The sequence below is a fragment of the Zonotrichia albicollis genome, chromosome 4 (genome assembly GCF_047830755.1).
Source record: "Zonotrichia albicollis isolate bZonAlb1 chromosome 4, bZonAlb1.hap1, whole genome shotgun sequence".
Classification (NCBI taxonomy): Eukaryota; Metazoa; Chordata; class Aves; order Passeriformes; family Passerellidae; genus Zonotrichia; species Zonotrichia albicollis.
In genome coordinates this window covers 62617428-62635816 of record NC_133822.1, presented here as the reverse complement: position 1 = coordinate 62635816, position 18389 = coordinate 62617428, and the positions used below count along the sequence as shown (strand labels likewise).

The window sequence follows — 18389 nt, the reverse complement described above, 5'->3', positions numbered from 1 at the left end:
GATATGTATTTAATTTCTAACCTTGAAACAAGTACCATTGCTAATATTGAATATATTGTAATGCTTGAATACAATTACCCTTTGAAGGAAAAGAACAATGTACAACCATAGAGAAATAAACTGTACTATTCCACTGTCAGTTTTATGCCTAAAAAATAGCTTTAAAAAAAACTAGATTTAAAACAGGCAGTGGAACAGTATTCAGTGGCTCATAGATCAGAGTAAGTGTGCTCAGAAGTACTCCAGACTGTGTCAGTTAAATGTCTGTAAAAATGAGCAGTTTCACAGTGACGTCTTTTAATCAACAGCAATATAATATTTCTCATCTACATCAAAATAAAGTTCTGATCCTTCATTTGTTAAATTTACAGAGTCCTTAAGGGAAGATACAAGATAATATAAAACAAACCTGAGCTGTTTTGCACTTGCGAAAAACCAATCGATGGATACTCATTTAACTCAGTGAGATATCTGAAATATTGTAGGCACTCTATCTTCTGTCCAGGCCTCTTTTAAGCAGGTTCAAACACCTGTGAATCACTTTGGTATATGGCTGGCTGTATGTTATTTCAGGCCATTTGAGATGTACAGATTAAGTGGCCCTGAGTCAAGGTCTGCCCAGGGGGGTAGTTCAACAGGAAAGCTGAGGCTGTCCATACACCCTCAATGAGCAGTCACATTTATGGGTGACAGCCTCAGTGCAGGCATCAGCTTTTACATAGAATCCCACTAGCTAAAGCATTCTCTGTGCAGTAACTCCTAAATATTCATTCCTTCTGTTTTTGAAATGGTTCAAACCTCAGTCTGTCACTTTCTGTAGAGGCCTTGATATGAGGCAATAGAGTATGTAAGGATTATATAAGAGTGTACACAAAAATATAGGGGTCATCATGAAGTGGGCCATGGAGTGGCTGGCAATGTAAAATCTCCAAGGACAGATTCAAGAGAAAAAAACAAATCGTATTTTAGTTTGTATTTATTGAATTCAGCCAGGAGTGGAATCTACAAATTTTTGTATAGAATCAGCAGATGGCTTGAAATCTAAACATTCATGCAGATATTTCATCATTCCACATGCTAATGTGATAAGTAAAGAAACCCTGCTAAACCACACTTGGATCGTAGATCCAATTACCAGAAAGAAGGTGTGGCTCTGTTCATTTAAACTGCTTCAAGAGCAGTACCTCATTTGCATGACATCTGCTTGATGAAACTTGTAGAAAAGCTGTCTGCATGCATTTCCCACAGCTGCCCAGAGGTGACAGCAGGAAAAAGCCATCTCTCCTCTGAGCTAAACAATTTTGGCTCTCTCATGTCTCCTCATATGACAAATGCTAAAATCCCTTATTCATCTTTGGAGCAATTTGCTAGATTTGCTCCAGTATGCCCATTGCTTTGTTGTACTGAGAAGCTCAGTTGTGGACACAACACTCCAGATTTGGCATCATCAGTGCTAAAGCGAAGGAATAAATGCAGTGCTTGGCCTGTTGGTGGTGTATACTCTTGTTAATGCCACCCAAAAGGCTGTTGGTCTTCATTGCTGCAAAGATTCATTACTCAATCCAGTCAACTTTGTGGAGCCTACTCTACAACTTCATTCCAGCCATTCAGCTGACAAGCCTGTACTGGTGCATGGGGTTATTACTCTCCAGGTGTAGGGCTCAATGTTTTCATACATTGGACTTCATAAGGTGTCTGTGGAGGTCCCTCTAAATGCCGGCATGATCCTGTGGCATATCAACCACTCCCAAGTCTGGATTATCTGTAAACTTGCCACAGGAACACTCTTCTCCAGGAAATAATCAGGATGTTATATAATGTTGGACCTAGTATGAAGCCTTAGTGTACATTTCTAGAAACAGGCTTCCAGCTGGACTTTGATGGGCCTCCAGCTGTAGATCCTGAACTGATCTCAACCCTGTGAGCCTGACAGTTCAGCCAGTTTTCAGTTTCACTGTCCAGTTATCTGTCTTGTACTTAATCAGTGAGAACATTACAGGAGACTCTGTTGAAAGCCTTGATAAAATGAACAGTATCCAATGTCTCCCCTTTTCCACCAAGCCAGTCATCTCTTCAGAGAAGGCTGCTAGGTTGGGCAGGCCTAATTTTCTCTTTGTTAATCCATGCTGACTACTTGCAATCACATTCTCGTTCCTAATGTAAATGTTTTCCAGGATTATTTGCTCTCTCAGCCTCCCAGGGTTTGGGGTGAGGCTGATCTGACCAGCTTGTAGTTCTTTGGTTGCTCTTTTTTTAATCTTTTTAAAAAAGGAGTTCCATTTGCTTTCTTCTAGACCTTGGAACCTTCCCCAGTCACTGTGACTATTCAAAGATTATCAAGAGTGACTTTACAATGACATCAGCAGCTTCTTCAGCACATACCACTTCTTGCAGGCACATGCCATTATGTCCCATAAACTTGTGTGTGTCCAGTCTGCATAGATGTTCCTGACCTTGCTTGTCCTTTGCTACTGCATCTCCAGCCAGTACTAGGCCCACATTTTTCTTGTCTTCTGCTGCTTCTATACCTCTAGAAGCCCTTCTCACATCTTGCCAGATTCAGCTCTAGGTGGGCTCTGGGTTTCTTAACCAGATACCAACAGCTCAAATTGTGTTTCTTGTTCAGTTGTCCCTGCTAGTACCTCATGTGTGCTTTCTTTCTATGTCTCAGCTTTGCCAAGAGCTTATCCTGCCATTTCTTGATTTCCTGAATGTGGAGATTTTTGAGCTTGGAAAAGGTGATTCTTTAAAATCAGTCAGCTCCTGGACCCTTCTCTCCAGGGCTGTCTCCCAAGGAATTCTTCCAAGCTGATGCCTCTAGATCTCTAGATGGCAAAATGTGCTTTCCTGAAGGCAGTTGTTATGATCTTGCCATTTCCTTTGTTGCCTCTTTTCAAGATCCTGAACTCCACCATCTCATAATCACTACAGCCAAGACCCAGCCTTCACATTTCCTGTTTGTAACTATGAGGTACACCAGAGCATCTCTCTTCCTGGCTTCTGCATTATCCTAAGTGACACTTCCTGAGAGAATGCAGATTGAGACTTCCAGGACAAACTCAAAGAATTCTGTACTGAAATTCTGCACAAATACTTTTTCCACTTATGCAAATACAGTTTATTGAAATTAAATAAATTTTCACACATAACCAGCTGATACACACCAGCATTTGCGATGACAGTGATCTTTTATGTGATTAGTTTGATCATAAGTGGGAAGACCTCAGAAAGAAGCTGTAGGAGTAGTTTGCCTTTTTCTGTTCCTCTGGCTTTGATTATAAGATATTTCTTGCCCCCACCGAAGTCATAAAACTACAGAACACAAACTTTATTATTTGTTCCTGTAAGGTTGTTTTTATGAGTGGATTGCAGTAACAGACTGACTTGATGTATAGGAAAAGAGGAAAATATTGTTTGGAATGTTTCGTTTACTGGTCTTGCTAGAACTCATTTATTATTGGCTAATTTTGCAAAGTTAAATGTAACAGTTTACTGGGAAATGGTTTTCCCCCAAATCTTACTGTGATGTACTCTACTGAGTATGAGTTAACAGATTATTTTATGTGATAGTTTCCAGTTAAAAGGATTGCCTTCATCCCAGCATAACAATGACAGCCCTGATAAATGTTACTCTCTTCAGTCTCCTTGATGGTGGTCTAAGTGAGCTGAGTCAGAAAGCTGCCCTTCTGCCTGTCAAAAAGTCATTTACTTTACAATATATTAACACTAATTGTTCGTGGAATAGCTCCATCAATATGTACTTCCAGTCAGGTAAGTGCCTTTTGTCTAGGGAAAAAGCTTTGACTTTAGATTTTCCCAAATCTGGCATTTGTAAAGGTTAAGCATTACAGGAAATCATATTAATTTTCTTGGCTTAATTATTGCATCATTTTTCATGGCATAAACTGGACTGCAGAAACAGACATGGTTGAAAGTGCAAGTGTGCTCTTGTGTTTTGGTAACTACACAGTCATGGATTCAGGCCATGCCACATGTCCCTGAAAAAGTGGACTCTGAAAAGGTTCCACTAGACCAAATAGAGTCTGAAAACAAAAAAACAAAAAGAAGTATTACACATACCCTTGGACTTGACACAATCCACCAAAATGGATGGTGTAGTGCATCAAAAAGCAGTAGCCATACCATTCAAAGCTTGCCACTAAACATTAGAGGAATTCAGCTTTGAGGCTTTTTATGAAAATAAGACATGAGAGTCCACATTCAGCCTTGATATAACTAGACATTGCTTAGTCAAGTCAAATCTGCTAACATTAAACTTAAGCCAATAAACAAAAAGAGTATCTGATGTTATCTATGTTAGTAGTGTTAATTACACTTACTGAATTTCAAACAGGAGCCTGTAAAATTTTGCACTTCCACTGTTTTAGTTTGAACACACGAAAGCAGGTGTGCTCTTCACGACTTCTAAGGAGGAAGGTGAGTGTCACTGAACTGTGCTGTCTTGTTGAACAACAGCATGTAAAAACACTTGTTGTGCCAAGATCATCAGTGTAGTTATTTTAGATTACAGATTACGTACTCCTCATGTGTTTATTAACTGTTCCTTTCATCGCCAAAAGTATGATATTGCCTATTAATTAATGACATAATAATAACAAAAAATACAGATGTGAGAATTGGCTGGTCTTTTCCCTATGCCAAAAAAAACATGGATATGGAAGTTGGCATGTAGAACTGTAGGTTTTTATGGGACAGAAGAATCTAGCTCTTTGAATCTTTGCATTTAAGTCTTTAAATGCCTGAGGCTGTGATGTAAGGTATATGGTCAAGAATGCAGATAGGACCAGAATATTTAAGGATTTATTCCTTATTCTTTTGTTTTCATATAAACACTAGCTACTTCAGTGTAGAAATAACTCTTGATGTTAGAGACAAAATAAAGTATTAGACAGTGTAACTTAGGTTCTCGGGAGAAGATGCTTTTTATTTTCCTTTATCTGAAGGTTACAAAAATGTAAAGTTGTACAAATGTCTAAGGACTCAATTCTAGCTTCTATGAAGATGTCAGCACTGATTAAGTCCTAAGGAGAGATGGAATACACTTCTGAGGAGCAGAGTAAGTATATAATAAATGTTAATGTATTTAAACTTGGAAGAAACCTGAAGGAGAATCCAAAGGATTTTTCTAAAGTTACCGACGATACTGATACAGCCATACACAGTCTCTCTAAATAGGATCAAATCAGCCCACACTGCTGGGAAAGAGCTCTCTGAGGTCAGCACATGTATTTTTTATAGATCAGTGGAAAACAGTCAATGTGTCTGGTATCTGTCCTGCTGTCCTTGGGTGCCCCAGTGGTGCTACTGTGGGAAATGCCCCGTTCCCTTCCATTCTGTTCTGGAGGGATCTTTCTGGATGAAGGGAACGGTATCACTGTTGCAACTTCCAATTAAACCCTGCTGCTCTTTTTTGAGATTCACGTTCTGGCTAGAGGCTGTTTGTTCATTACAAACAGGTATCAGAGTCATGAAACAGACACAGAAGAAAGGGAAGCATAACCTTGTAGTTGTATTGCATTCCCCATTTGTGTCATTTTTGGTATTTCTTAAAGAGGCAATGACACTCAGTTAACACAAACACACATGGGTGTTGTGATGATAACATGAACATTTGTGAGGAACAGAAAGCTCCGCAGAAAGCAGGTCCACCTCTGAAAGTATGAACCATCTGTGTAACACTGCTGATGGCAGGTTTAACCAGTGAAGGGTGATATTTGCATAGAGGATGTGGCCTCATTGTTACAAGCACATTAAGCTAGACATCTCTGTAAAGTCATCATTTGGTAAGCACTGATCTTGACAGTGGTTTTAAACTCCACTGTAGATTCTTCTCAGCTGGGCTAAGGCAACTGTTAATGAGGCCACGTAATGAATTGCTGAGGTTGAAAATGCCTCAGCTGATATAGAGGAGAGGAAGGGGTTTTCATAATTAGGTACATGAACCAGCAAAACTGGCTGGTTTAGTCAGCATGTCTGATTTAAGAGATGCTTGTCAAACCACCCCAATGCTGTGGCTGTCCTTATCATCAAGAACTGCCAAGTCATCTCTTTCATCATTGGTTACTCCCATAACTGAGTACAGGGCAATGAGTACATGAGGACCTGAAAAAAACCTCCTGAAAATTTCTGCCTGCATTCCTGACTGTTGCCTGTGGAAAAAAAAAAATCAAAATATTCCCGTGATGTAAAGATCAGGACCTGAGCATCCACATTGTAGACAAGTCTCCTTAAAAATACCTATACAAAAGTAGTCAAACAACTTTTTAATATTTTAGATGAGTTAACTATATGGTTTTAACTTGTTTTATTTAAATTAGTTAAAATATAAATTTTTACTAAACTTACCCAATTATTTTCATACTCTTATGATGACTGCTGCACTGTTCCAGGATTTCTTTCATGTATTTAGTAAAATCTCTATACTTTTCATTCTCTTTTTTCTCTTGCAAGTTCTAATTTTTAATTTTATAAAAATTCTTAATACCATAATTAAGAATTAATTAATTGATTATTTATTAATTATCTGTTAATTGATATTATGTTAATTGATATTCTGATTTTTTTTTTAGCAAGTTAGCTAAATAAACTATCTGAACACATTTCCAAGAGTACTTGGAAAAATTTCCGTTGCTGTACTCTGTTTAAATAGGTTTGGCAGAACCCAGATTTTATAATAACAGTTTCCATTGCAGAGGAATCAGGGACAAAATAGTCAGTCATGTGTGACTGTAAAGTATTCTATCTCACTAAGATTACCCTGCAAAACATTCACTGTCTGCTGAATCTCTAGTATTTTGTGGCAAAACAAGCCCAAACCTATTCTCCATAGCAAGAAAAATACATTAGCCCTCAGTATAGAATTTAAAAATATAATTGTATCTTTACCATTAATATATGGCTAATTGAAGGCAAGAACAGCCTGAAAGCATATTTGAATCATTAATATAGATTATTAATATATAGCTAATTAAAGGCAAGAACAACCTGGAGGCATATTTGGATCACTGTATTACACCAGTGCTATCCCAACTTAGAATACTGGGAAAATCACAGCCCAGTTTTTAAAAGCACCTAGTAGTTTTCTTTGGGTTCTTTTTAGTTAAATACATTTTCACGATACTACGCTGAAACCTTTTCAGTAATTTTAATTAGAAGCCTTAAAAAAAAAATCACAAAAAAAAAAGCCCCAAACCCAATTTTCTTTGGGCTTGTATATTCAGCCTATTCTTTGTTCTGACTACTTCTCAAAGTAGGTCAAATTTTCATAGCCTTAAAAGGGTTTGAGTTAGGAGGGACCTTTAAAGGTCACCTGGTCCAACATCCACTAGGGATATTACTTAAGATGCCCAGTGTCATATTTTGTGCAGCATCATGTGTTCCAGCATAATTCTAAATTCTTGTGGACAGCAACATTTACAAATGACTCTAGTGCAGATCACTGTGCATCCTGCAGTACAAGAACAGTTTTCCTAAGCACTTCCCTAGATCTTCTCAGGGAGCTCTTCCAAACAAGGCAATGTTATACACCTATATGTGTATAGGCAGTATCAAAGGTGGCCCATAGTATGGAGGATTATAACCCACTATTAGTAAGCACTTAATGATCATCATCTCCCTTATGAGTACTATTTTGAAAATCAGAAGTCTGAACTGAACATAAAAATATATATTCTTGCCTTCTAAGCCAACATGCAGCACAGAGATAACTGCAGTACATTTCTTTACAAAGCAGGTATCATTTCACATCTGTGTTAAAAAGTATATTTCCCCTTCAAGAAACTATTATTCTAATCTAGGATTTATGAAAGAAAAAAAATTTACACTGTACAAAGGTTACTGTGCCTTTGGAAAAGGTGAGATTGCTCTGAAGAAGAGACCAGGACAGGCTTTTGCATAATCCTGGGAAGTACTGCAGTATTGAAATTAACACAGCAGTCAATTCTGTATCTGAAACTGTTTGAGTCACTATTGTGCTATCCTTTTTAGAAAAAAAATAGAATCTTCGAGAAAGGTGATAAGTGCGTTCCCTTTCAAGGGAGCAGAAACGCCCCTGGGGTAAATGAAACCTGCATGGATGAAATTGTTCCTGGATATTCAGTAGCCACACTCCATAGAGGGTGTTGCTAGAGCAACAGGAGGTCTGAGTAGCAGGGGGAGGGGTCATCAAAGCAAATTATTCGTGGAAATAAATATGTATTATTAACCTCATACCAGTTTGTACATTAACATATGTCTTCCCAGTGTGACATTTCAAGTTCTCTTCTGCAATACCTGAATGCTCTCTCTTTTTAATCTTCCTCTCCTGGGATTGTAATTCATTCCATGTTCCTTTCTCCCACGATTGCATATAAATAAGTACAATCTGACAAAAATATGAAACTGCAGTAAAGAAATAAACCTTGCCTCAAGAGTGATTTCTCTTTCGTACTGTGTTCTCTTTCACCTGCTGTTCCTTCACAGCCCTCACATAGCCTTTTGTTATTTTGATAAACCTACTAACACTGAGAAGCCTGTGTAATTGCCACCCATCCCTGGAGATAAGTGGGAGAGATGGGTAAACAGATGTCAAAGTCTCAAAACAAAAGTGAGTAGAAAGCTATGCAGAAAACCAGTGATTTATTAAGGAGGCATTAGCATTTATCGAGCATTGTTTTGGGAAACGGGTATGCAGAGAATTAACAGTTCAACTGAAAAGAAGAAAGAAGCACAGTTGGGCCTGCCTGAGCAAGAATATTAGCATAAGCCTTGGAGAAAGCCTAAGGAAAAGGATTTTCAGTGGCTCTGAGCTGAGGAAATGAGTTCTTTTTGGTTGGGCCTGCCACTGGTTAGGGTGGCAAAGTTCATGATATCTCTATTGACATACTGCTGGGACAGCCGACCCACCATCTCATCCTCTTCTGAGACAAACTGCAAACCCTCACAATCTCTGACTAAACAGCAAAGCTGAGAAACACAATGGAGTCTAATGGTTTTAAGAGACCTTAACATGTTGAGACCGCTTGCCATGGGAACTGGGACTTGGACAGTGTGTGGCAGCCAGGCCTGGCTCTCACTGCCCACACCTCACTCTCTGACTTTCCCTCCTGAGACGCTTTAGTGGATGCCCGTGCCAGCCCTCACCTGTGTGAGATTACCCCGCAAGTGCTCCATTGCTTACATGCAACTCTGACTCAAACCTCTTGCCTCATATTTTGTGGGTTGTCTTGCCTGCCTGTGGCTTCATGTAAAAAATAACTATTACACTGCACCATATCATTTACCTGAGTTGAAAGGCTGAAAACATACAGGTGTCTTCTCTTTCACCCCTGATTAGAAGCATTCACTAGGGAGAAGTAACTTCATATTGAGTTTTCCCAGGTGTAAGTCTATACCAATAAACTTTAGATTCCTAAAGAAACAGAAATCTCTATTAGCACACTCACACCTGTAAAGGAAACCTATTCCCACCTCCTGAGAAAAATTGCCTAGACTAAGGACTTAGCCAAAAAAGCTTGAAACAAGACTTCGCTAAAATAAAGTTGTTTTAGCAATTTTGTTTGTCTGGAGACATAGATTTTACTCAATATCTCTGACACCTATATATGTGCAGTTAATAATATTTTTTTGTGTGTAATAGTTCAGTGAATCACTGGCATGGAAAAAAGGAAGTTAAAATACACTGAGAGAAAAACAGCAGATAGTGTCAGTTCAGCTGATAGATACAGTTCAGTGTGTGTAACACAGATAAGTGGTTGTTCTACCTTACAACTCCTGACAATCTTTCTAGAAAGTCCTATGAAATTTTACCTTCCGTCTGTGAGATTTGAATTTTAAAATAGTAAAAATTTAAACAGCATAAAAATAATCAGTAAATACTCACCTCAGTGAATCCACAGGTCAGGACTTGCTGAAATGAATGAACCAGTGAGTGGACAAAATTATTACCCTTCTCTAGAAAGGCAGGGCTCTGGCCCAGCCAGTTGGGATTTGTCATTTGGTGAAAGCCTTAACATAATTATAGGGTAGTTGATGAAAGTGTCTCCTGACACAGCTGATTGCAGTTGAGTAGTACAAAACACATTACTTGTCAGAAGTCTTGCACCATATTCTGTAGTTAACTGAACAAATTCTTTGAAATAGTTCCTTTTTTCCCAAAATAAGGCAAACTGTATTTGCCTTAATTTTGCTTTTCAATGTAGCAGGGATTTGTCCAATGGAGGTTAAACAAAATGGGATGGGGAGAGCAAAACTGTGTTGTGCTTTGCCAGAATCTAGAGTACCCCCAGGTGATGCATTCACACCAAGTGTGAAACGAGGTCAAGAAGAGATCCTGTGCTGGAGAACAGATACCAAGATTGCCCTGCTTGGAGATCACTGAGCTGAATGCATGTGTGACCCTCTGACTGCTCTCACAGGGATTCAGGCAGAACCTTGGAGCTGTACAATTAAACAACAAACCACTCTCTGTCATTAAACTCCCTGCTCTGATTGTGCTCACACAGCACTTGGGGTTGGTGGAGGGTTTCCCACCCCAAAGGGATGGCAGGCAGTGCCACATGTTAGAGTTGTTTTGAGCTGTGGAGCCACTGCTATACTTTCAGTAATGCAATTTACTTTCAATATTGCAATTTTAAAACTATTTTTCTTCTTCCCTGGCATAAAAACAATTTTTTCTTTGGAAACAATTTCAGTTTCATGGCAGTAATTTCTATATTGAAAGGGTTTTGTCATTTTAGATGTCATACATTGTTTTCTTTGTGTAATATTTTTTTACTATATAAGTGTATATAATGATAAATTATCCAAATCAGAAAATAATCAAAATATTCAGCTATCTACTTTTTTTTTAAAGTCAACTATAGAACAACAGCTTTAAATAATTATTTAGTAAAAATAATTTTAAAGCATTAATTTATAAAACTATTCTAAAATTATGGGAAAATATATTCTAAAGCAGTTTGCTATGATGAAGAAAGAAGATAGAACTTTTCAAATCACACATTTTAACATTATAATTCTTCAGTAACATGCTAGTATATCCATTACTCTTATTTTGCAGAAGAACTTTAAATCAATATTATTTGGTTAAAGTTAAGAAATGAAAATAAAGTTTTGAAATTTTGAAATTTGGTCCTAAAATGTTTTAGTCTGTATTGAACTCTTTCACCTGCTGGTTTGTTTTTTTTTTTTTTTTATGGAAAATAGTCAGCCATCTTTATGTGTCAGGAAAACAAGGAAAATAAGATAAACAGTAATTAAATTATGTAGGTCAAATTACTGCAGAGACACTCATGGTGGTAGTTGTGCTTCAGCCCAAGCTGTGGACTACAAGGCTTTGCCACTTCACAGGTAGCAGTGGTTTTGTCTCCTGTAACGCTGCATCTTTGTGATGCAGGATCCACTCCACAGCATTCTTACAGTCAGAAATCCCACCCAGCATCTTTACCACTCTAACATTCACTTCCCTAGTCAAATAGGAATTTCCTCACAGAATAAGCTATCTCTTGCTGGGTGCAGTATTAAATAATAAAGGGAAATAATTGCCAACTTTTGAATGAACCATTGAATCATTACTGTACTTGGCAGAAGTGATGGTGCAGAATAGAATAAAGCCAAGGAATCTGAGGAGTTACAAAAATGGGTCTGCAGAGATATGGGAAACAAAACAAAGAGCTGCAGAGAACAATATTTAAACCACTCTTCACACCTTGTTAAAACCTACCAGTTTGTCTCCAATGTCAAGCAACATCCCCCTGGCTTCTATCATCAAAATATTCAATATATTTCTTTCAAAACAAGACTTAGAGTTGCTGGTAGAGAAGGTTCCCATCCCCACAACAAGCCTCACAGAGGGGTGGCCTGCAAATTGTTCACTCCAGTGCTCTTGGGCTTTTCTTTGTAGATACTGCTCGGTGTAAGAACAGCCTCACTGCCCACTCTGTGTCCCTGCTGAGGCTGCCAGCAACAGTGTTAGTTTTTGGTTGGGTTTTGTAAGGGGGACATCTGTCCATGAGCAACTGGAGAAGAGCCACCAGTATCACGCCCCACAGCTGCCCACCTGTCAGCAGGCATTAACAATTTCCAGTTGCTGCTGAATGAGCTGGATTCAACCCAATAACCTGGTGCTAAATATTTCTGTGCTCCTTCAAATCATAAGAGTATGGCTGTTGGGTGGCTCCTGATTTCACTTTGATATAACACAAATTAAGTGTTCCTGCTGGCTGTGAGGCAGCAGGAAAGATGAAATAATAGAACAGCCACAGCTGGCAGCTGAGAGAAGCTGGTAAAGATCTTCAAATACCACAATACACTATAAATAAAAAGTAGGATGCATAATGTGCAAAGGCAGAGCTGGTGGAAAGCTTCCAAGCAGTGTAAACAAACGTTGAACTCAGCTGATCCAAGAATGAAACATGGAGGAAGTAATCCCATTATTAATGAGTGGCAAAAATCAACACTGTGATTTTGGCTTCTCTGGATTGCAAGGCTGAGGGTACATGGAGTGGAGTGATAGGAGGCAGGGGAATTATCTGAAGATGTGGGATCTCACTTCCCTTCTCACCACACATCACCTGCTCTTCTGCCAGGATTCCACTGAGATGAATGCCACCTCCTTGGCACCAGGCCCTTCACCTCTCAGCAGAGCAGGCCATCAAGGCACCTGTACCCTGCTTCTCAGCTCCTGTCCCCTGAGCCTCAGTCACACGTCAGGTCCTACCCTGCACTCATCCTGTCTATCCCCTTTGCCTAAGCCCACCCCTCACTGAGGTACTCTTCTCTTTCCCTATTCCAGCACATCCCCACCTCCAACCCTCACTAACCCAAGGTACCACCCTAACCTCCACAAACCCCAGGCAGAAGGGCTTTCTCTGTATCATGCTCACCCACCACGGCCATGGGACAGAACTCATCCTCCAATTTACACTGCTCTGGGCACTCTTTTCCTTCAGCCCTTCAGAAGATGGGGCTGACTTCCCTGACTTGCTCCCGGGATTCTTGCCACTGGTGAGCTTTGCCCTCCCATGCAGTCAGACCCAGGCAGTGTTGGGTCTCTTGCAGGTAAATCATGGGAGCTCAGGTTGCACTGGTAGTTCTGGTCAGCACCATGTGCATTTGGCATGCCCTGTGCACATCTAGGATTTGCTTTCCTCATTTAGGAATGACTTTGTCCACTGCCTTTGTCTTGATTTTATCACTTATTTCTCTTTAGTCAAGATTTTCTATATATTTTCCACAGTTCTTTGCCAGCTCCATCCTAAAGAATTCAACCTGCTTTTGGAGAGCTATGGCTAAACTCCATCCAGTCCCTCCCATCTGGGGTTCAGCTACCTATAGAGGTGGCACGTTAGAAGCAACTATCACTTGTGTCCTCTTTTGTCTGAGAGAGTCACTTCAGGTGCTAGTGAGGTTGTAAATCTTTTTACTAGGACTGGAGTCTGCGAGAGATCAGACCAAAAAGCACATACTATCCTCAAATCTGCATCTCTGTCAGGGAACTGACCTGAATACATGTTCTCATTCTGGCCTTTGTCTCATTCTGGCCTTTGTCACCAGGTTTCTGTTCTATGGAAACCACAGCACTGGGGAGAGATATGGAAGTCAGTGAGCTCCTCCTGAGGATGTACATTAAGCATACAAGAAAACCAGGAAGCTTGGGAGGATTCTGTTGTTTAACCTGAGAGAGTATTTTCCTTCCAATGTGTGCATAAACTTTCCAGGCAGAAGTATGTCCTGAATGCACCAGCGTCCTCTTCTGTATTACAGCAGTTCAAGCCACTGACAGCTCCTGCTGTCCACTGAGGCATCTGATGCTCTGTGGGTGAGTGTGTATTATGCAATAGAGACCAAATATGTGTTTACCTTCTTTCCAAATAAAGCAGTTTACCTGCAGGGTACAATGAAATACAGAGACACCAGCCTGGATTTTTAAATGGTAAAGTATGAAAAATTGCAGTATATTTGTTCAGTATAGGACATTTTTAGTTTGCCTGGCCTACTTTTGGGACCTGAGATGGTCTCAGTGTGGAATAGTTCTACACTGCACCTTCTAAGCCCTAAAGCTGCCATTGACCAAACTGGCAGGTTTCAGTCCCATACCTCTTTTGCAGAGCAGCTCTGCTGTTGCTGTCTCTGCAAACCTTTTAGTTTGGACACAGCATCACATTCCTGCAGTTACAATTTTTTTTCCTCTTCTGGCATATTTGCATATGCAAGGATACCTCTGACTTGTGCTTCTCTGTGCAAGCTAAGAAAATACTAAGAGGAGCAGCATAACTCTCCCCTGGGAGGCCTCCTACAATGTGGCTTGCACTCAGTGCTTTCCAGGGCTCACATCTAAGCTTTTAAAGGCAACACAGAAGGCTCTTTGCCCTTTTCTTTTTTTTTCCCTACAATTTTGAATAACTAACTTGTTTTCATTTTGAGAATGACAGATCTAATTTATATTTAAATCTTTCTAATCCCTTGCCAAGCTACCATGACAATAGGCATTGAAAAAATCAGTAAATAACAATTTTCCTAATTACCTGATTGCCATTCATGTTTCGTTGTCTTTTATGTCATCCTATGCCAATGAACTTTGAAGTTATATCTTCCAATGTGAAAGCTAAAATCAATCTGGGTGAAATAGGTTTATGTCAAGAAAGATATATTCCTGTTTATCACATGTGCATAATGAAAACAGCTTCAACAAATGAGCAGCGAGAGAGACACCCTTCCTTACAGACCCCAAGTGAAAAAAGCTTTGGGAATATAAACTGCAGTTTAGACCAACAGCAGTAGCACAGGATGCTTTTGAAGCTTATCTCATCCCAAAGTTTCTCTGGTGAAAACCCAAACAATACAGGTAATTAACTGGTGCACGTCTGCAGATTTATTCCAATGAGCCCGTGTTCCTTAATACAGTGAGTGTTTGGAATCATGCCTCTAAGTAAACTGGCTTATTCATGTGCACTGATGTGGTCATCTGGGAAAGGATCCTTTCCACGTGGACAGGTTCAAAGCACACTTGGGAAGAAGAGAGTGAAGCACACATCCTCACCACAACAGCAGAGAACAGGAACTTAACCAACTTTGCCACTGTAAATACTGGAGAGGACAAGAGGCACTTACCAGCATTCCCTGGACTCCTTAATTCTTCTCATTTAGGGTACCAGGAGCACTGGATCTCAGAAAATCTGGCTTCTTGTTCTCAGATGACAGACTACTTTTTTGTACCAGTGTGTGTCTTACAGGCCAGAACATTTATTTTCTGTTAAGGAAATATAATCCACCTGGGTGTTACTCATGTGGTAGACATGCAAAATCCATGTTAATGTTCTCCACCCACTTTTTTTCTAAAATACTGATGCTTTTATTAGTCATTGCAGGGAATAACACAGGGTAGAGAATATGATACATGATAGTGACTAGCCAAAACTATCTTTGGTTCAAAGTCTTGGCCTTTACCCCAAACACAGAAACAGATCACTGCCCCAGGCAAAGATGCACACAAGGCTCATGGGGGAGGACGCTTTGTTTCCTGGTTATTCCTTCACAACACATTGTGCAAAAGAAGGAAGGAGAGTACCTGGGAATGAACTCTGTCCCCTGTGTCTGGGGTGACTGGAGGAGTTACAGCCCCCTCGCATCTCTCACCTGGCTGATCTCTACAAGTGCAGCAAGACAGGTAGCACAGATGTGGGCAGCCAAAATCACCTTCAGCTGTCGTTTACTGGAGCACAGCAAGCAGGAGCAGGGAGATCAGTGCCTCTTCTATTTCCAGCTCTGAGAAACGGTATTTGACTCATCAATGTGGACTAGAATAATTTCTTAAGGACTGCTATAGTCCCTACTAGTTTCTGATAAGTATTTTTATGTTTTAGAGCAGATTGGTGTTTTCTCTTAAAAAACAGTTTGATCAAACTGCTCCCATCCAGTAGTCCTCCACAGTGTAGTTGATTGACAGGGCTTTTGTCCTCCTCACCTTTGCATGTATCAACTTGATACAGATTGATTTCAAGGATTTTCTTCCAAAACCTTCTTGAAGGAAAATCTGTTCTTTCTCATGAGCATTCAAAACTTGTCTGGTGAGTCTGCTTTCCCGCCACAACCTGCCTTTAAAGGAGAGTTACAACTCCTTACAGCTTTGCTATGACTATTAGTACACTGGAAGTTTTGGGATGTAGATTCTAAAAGGTTATGACCACTCTTTGCCCTGTATTGCAAAAAAATTCAAGGCTTCCAGAAGCATCTTTTGTTTATTTTCTTTCCCTATTATTGGGCTACATATCACTTCTGAAGAAGTCAAGAATAGATCAGTACCAATTTCTTATTAGATCTATCTAGAAGTGGTTTGTCCCTCATGCAAAAACTACTAAAAGATTCTTTTTACTCCTTTCTAGTGGAGTGAGATGTCAGACCCTGATTTGCTTGTGATTTCCATATTGAGAACAATAATACAAGTCATTTTAAGTCCAGTCTGACAAAGCCTTTATGCACTTTATGCATTATTTAAATAAGTATCTCAGTTTAAATGAATGCTTGAAGCAACAAACCCTACTGTCTCTTACTTTTAAAAACTAAGTGTCCAATTTACTAAGCCTGCTGAGAAAAGTGCCCATTAAAGTAGGCCATAAATGTTCTGTGTGAAAATGTCTACCTGAATTTGAATTAAAAATAAAAAACCAAGACTTTTCAGAGGGACTGGAGTAGGAGGTTGCTTACCTGCTAGCTCCCATACCAGTAAGTTTCCACATCTAACACAGCTGGAATGCAGCCTTAAAGAAAATCTGCATTATAAACTGCCTTGGAACTGTTTCGCCTGCTTGGGGAACTAATTTAAATGACTTCTGAAAGCTACAGAACTAGCAGTTCATTTGGATTGCAAAGCAGTGCAGAAAAGGTAAATGTTTTCCCAGGCTAGCAATCTACATGTTAAAGACATGAAAAGAACTACTTGGAGTCATAAAGGCTAGTGCCAAAATACATTCAGGAAGACCCATGGTAAGTGAAATGGTGATTCTAGGCAGCAGTGACAGCGTTCATGGGTTATTTATCCTGCATTGTCTTAAAATGTTGTTGTGTGCTATAGAAATTGCACTACACTGCAAGACAGCAGTATCCAATACTTTTAGACCCTAAAGGAATAGCTATAGGAAATGGCAATTTCCATGAGAATTTCATGTCTAGACTACATTTGATTTCAAATAGCTTAATTCTTTGCAATATAGAAGCAGAATTTCTGGAGGGTATTTTTTATACTCTTCAACTAGTCATTTGAAAACCATTACAATTTCTTCTAAGCTTGACTTTACTTGCAAACTGTCTACATAAAGATGATATACCATCTTCTGGAATGCCTCTCTAAAACAGAATGAATTACTTATTTCCAATTTCACTTTTCAAACCATACAGATATTTGAACTTGGTAACAAAAACAACTATAATCAGATCATTATGAAACAAACAGAACATGAGTGTGAGATAGAGATTAAAAAATTCAAAAGCTTTATGTAGGATTGTTTTAGGTAGTGGGTTTTTGCTATTTCTTGCTTCTGTGTTAAGCAAACCATAGGACAGGTGTTTCTCTGAACATAAAGGAAATTATCACTTTACTGAGGAAAAGGGAAAGATCTTGCAACTGGTGAAGTATGCAAATGTAGGAACTCCATTCTAAATATCATCAGCAAAGAAAAAATGTCAAGAAACACCTTTTTCTCTGCTGTTATATTACTTCTGAATCCACATGTTCCCAGATAAAAGAATAATTTAATAATGGATTAGACAATAGTTAGAGTTTCCTATTTCACAAAGAGGGATTATTGCATACTAATTTTTTAAGAAAAGCTTATGGAAATAATAATTAACTTTCAAATAAGTAAATCACTTCCAATTACCACAGGATACACAACCATTTTGCAACCATATTTAGCAGACCATCTTTTATAGCCTACAGCTCTGCCAGAGCTCTGGCCTAGGGTGCAAAAAAAAATTAATTCTCACATGTAAGGAATGACCAGAAAAAAGTTGGTTTCTACTGAGTAGAGACAAATGCAAAAATTTATAATGAGGTTGAAGTAATCAGCTAAGTAGCACAACAAAGACACAGCACAAGATGGAAATCAATGGAAGTCTAGGAGAAACAGAGGAAGGAAGGAAGGATACTTTAAAGGAGATTATTAGGGAAATATGGTAATAATTTTTATTGTTATGAAATGGAAAAAATATTAAAAGGGATGAAGGAACATTTACATTCTCCTTGTCCACTAGAGTTTAGACAAGGACTAAGGAAGGCAAGGCATAGTCAGGTGATCTGCAGACCCTTTCATATGATCAAGACTTGAGGACATTAAAATCTTCCTTAACCTGTCATGTTTATCCCAGAGTTAAACAATACTGGTCCTTTCCCC

The 18389-nt window shown here is 39.2% G+C and overlaps 1 protein-coding gene and 1 pseudogene across 1 annotated transcript in view; both read right to left on the bottom strand.

Moving 5' to 3' along the window:
* The window catches only part of SPAM1 (sperm adhesion molecule 1), a 35937-nt gene that overhangs the window by 8368 nt on the left and 9180 nt on the right, over nt 1-18389 (bottom strand). Inside the window, exons 2-3 of the mRNA XM_005481938.4 lie at nt 15637-15765; nt 15112-15250 (exon numbers count right to left, since the gene is read on the bottom strand). The gene's annotated coding sequence lies outside the window, so the exon portion shown is untranslated. The remainder of the gene's footprint in view (nt 1-15111; nt 15251-15636; nt 15766-18389) is intronic.
* The window catches only part of LOC113458596 (hyaluronidase-4-like), a 38658-nt pseudogene continuing 26282 nt past the window's right edge, over nt 6014-18389 (bottom strand).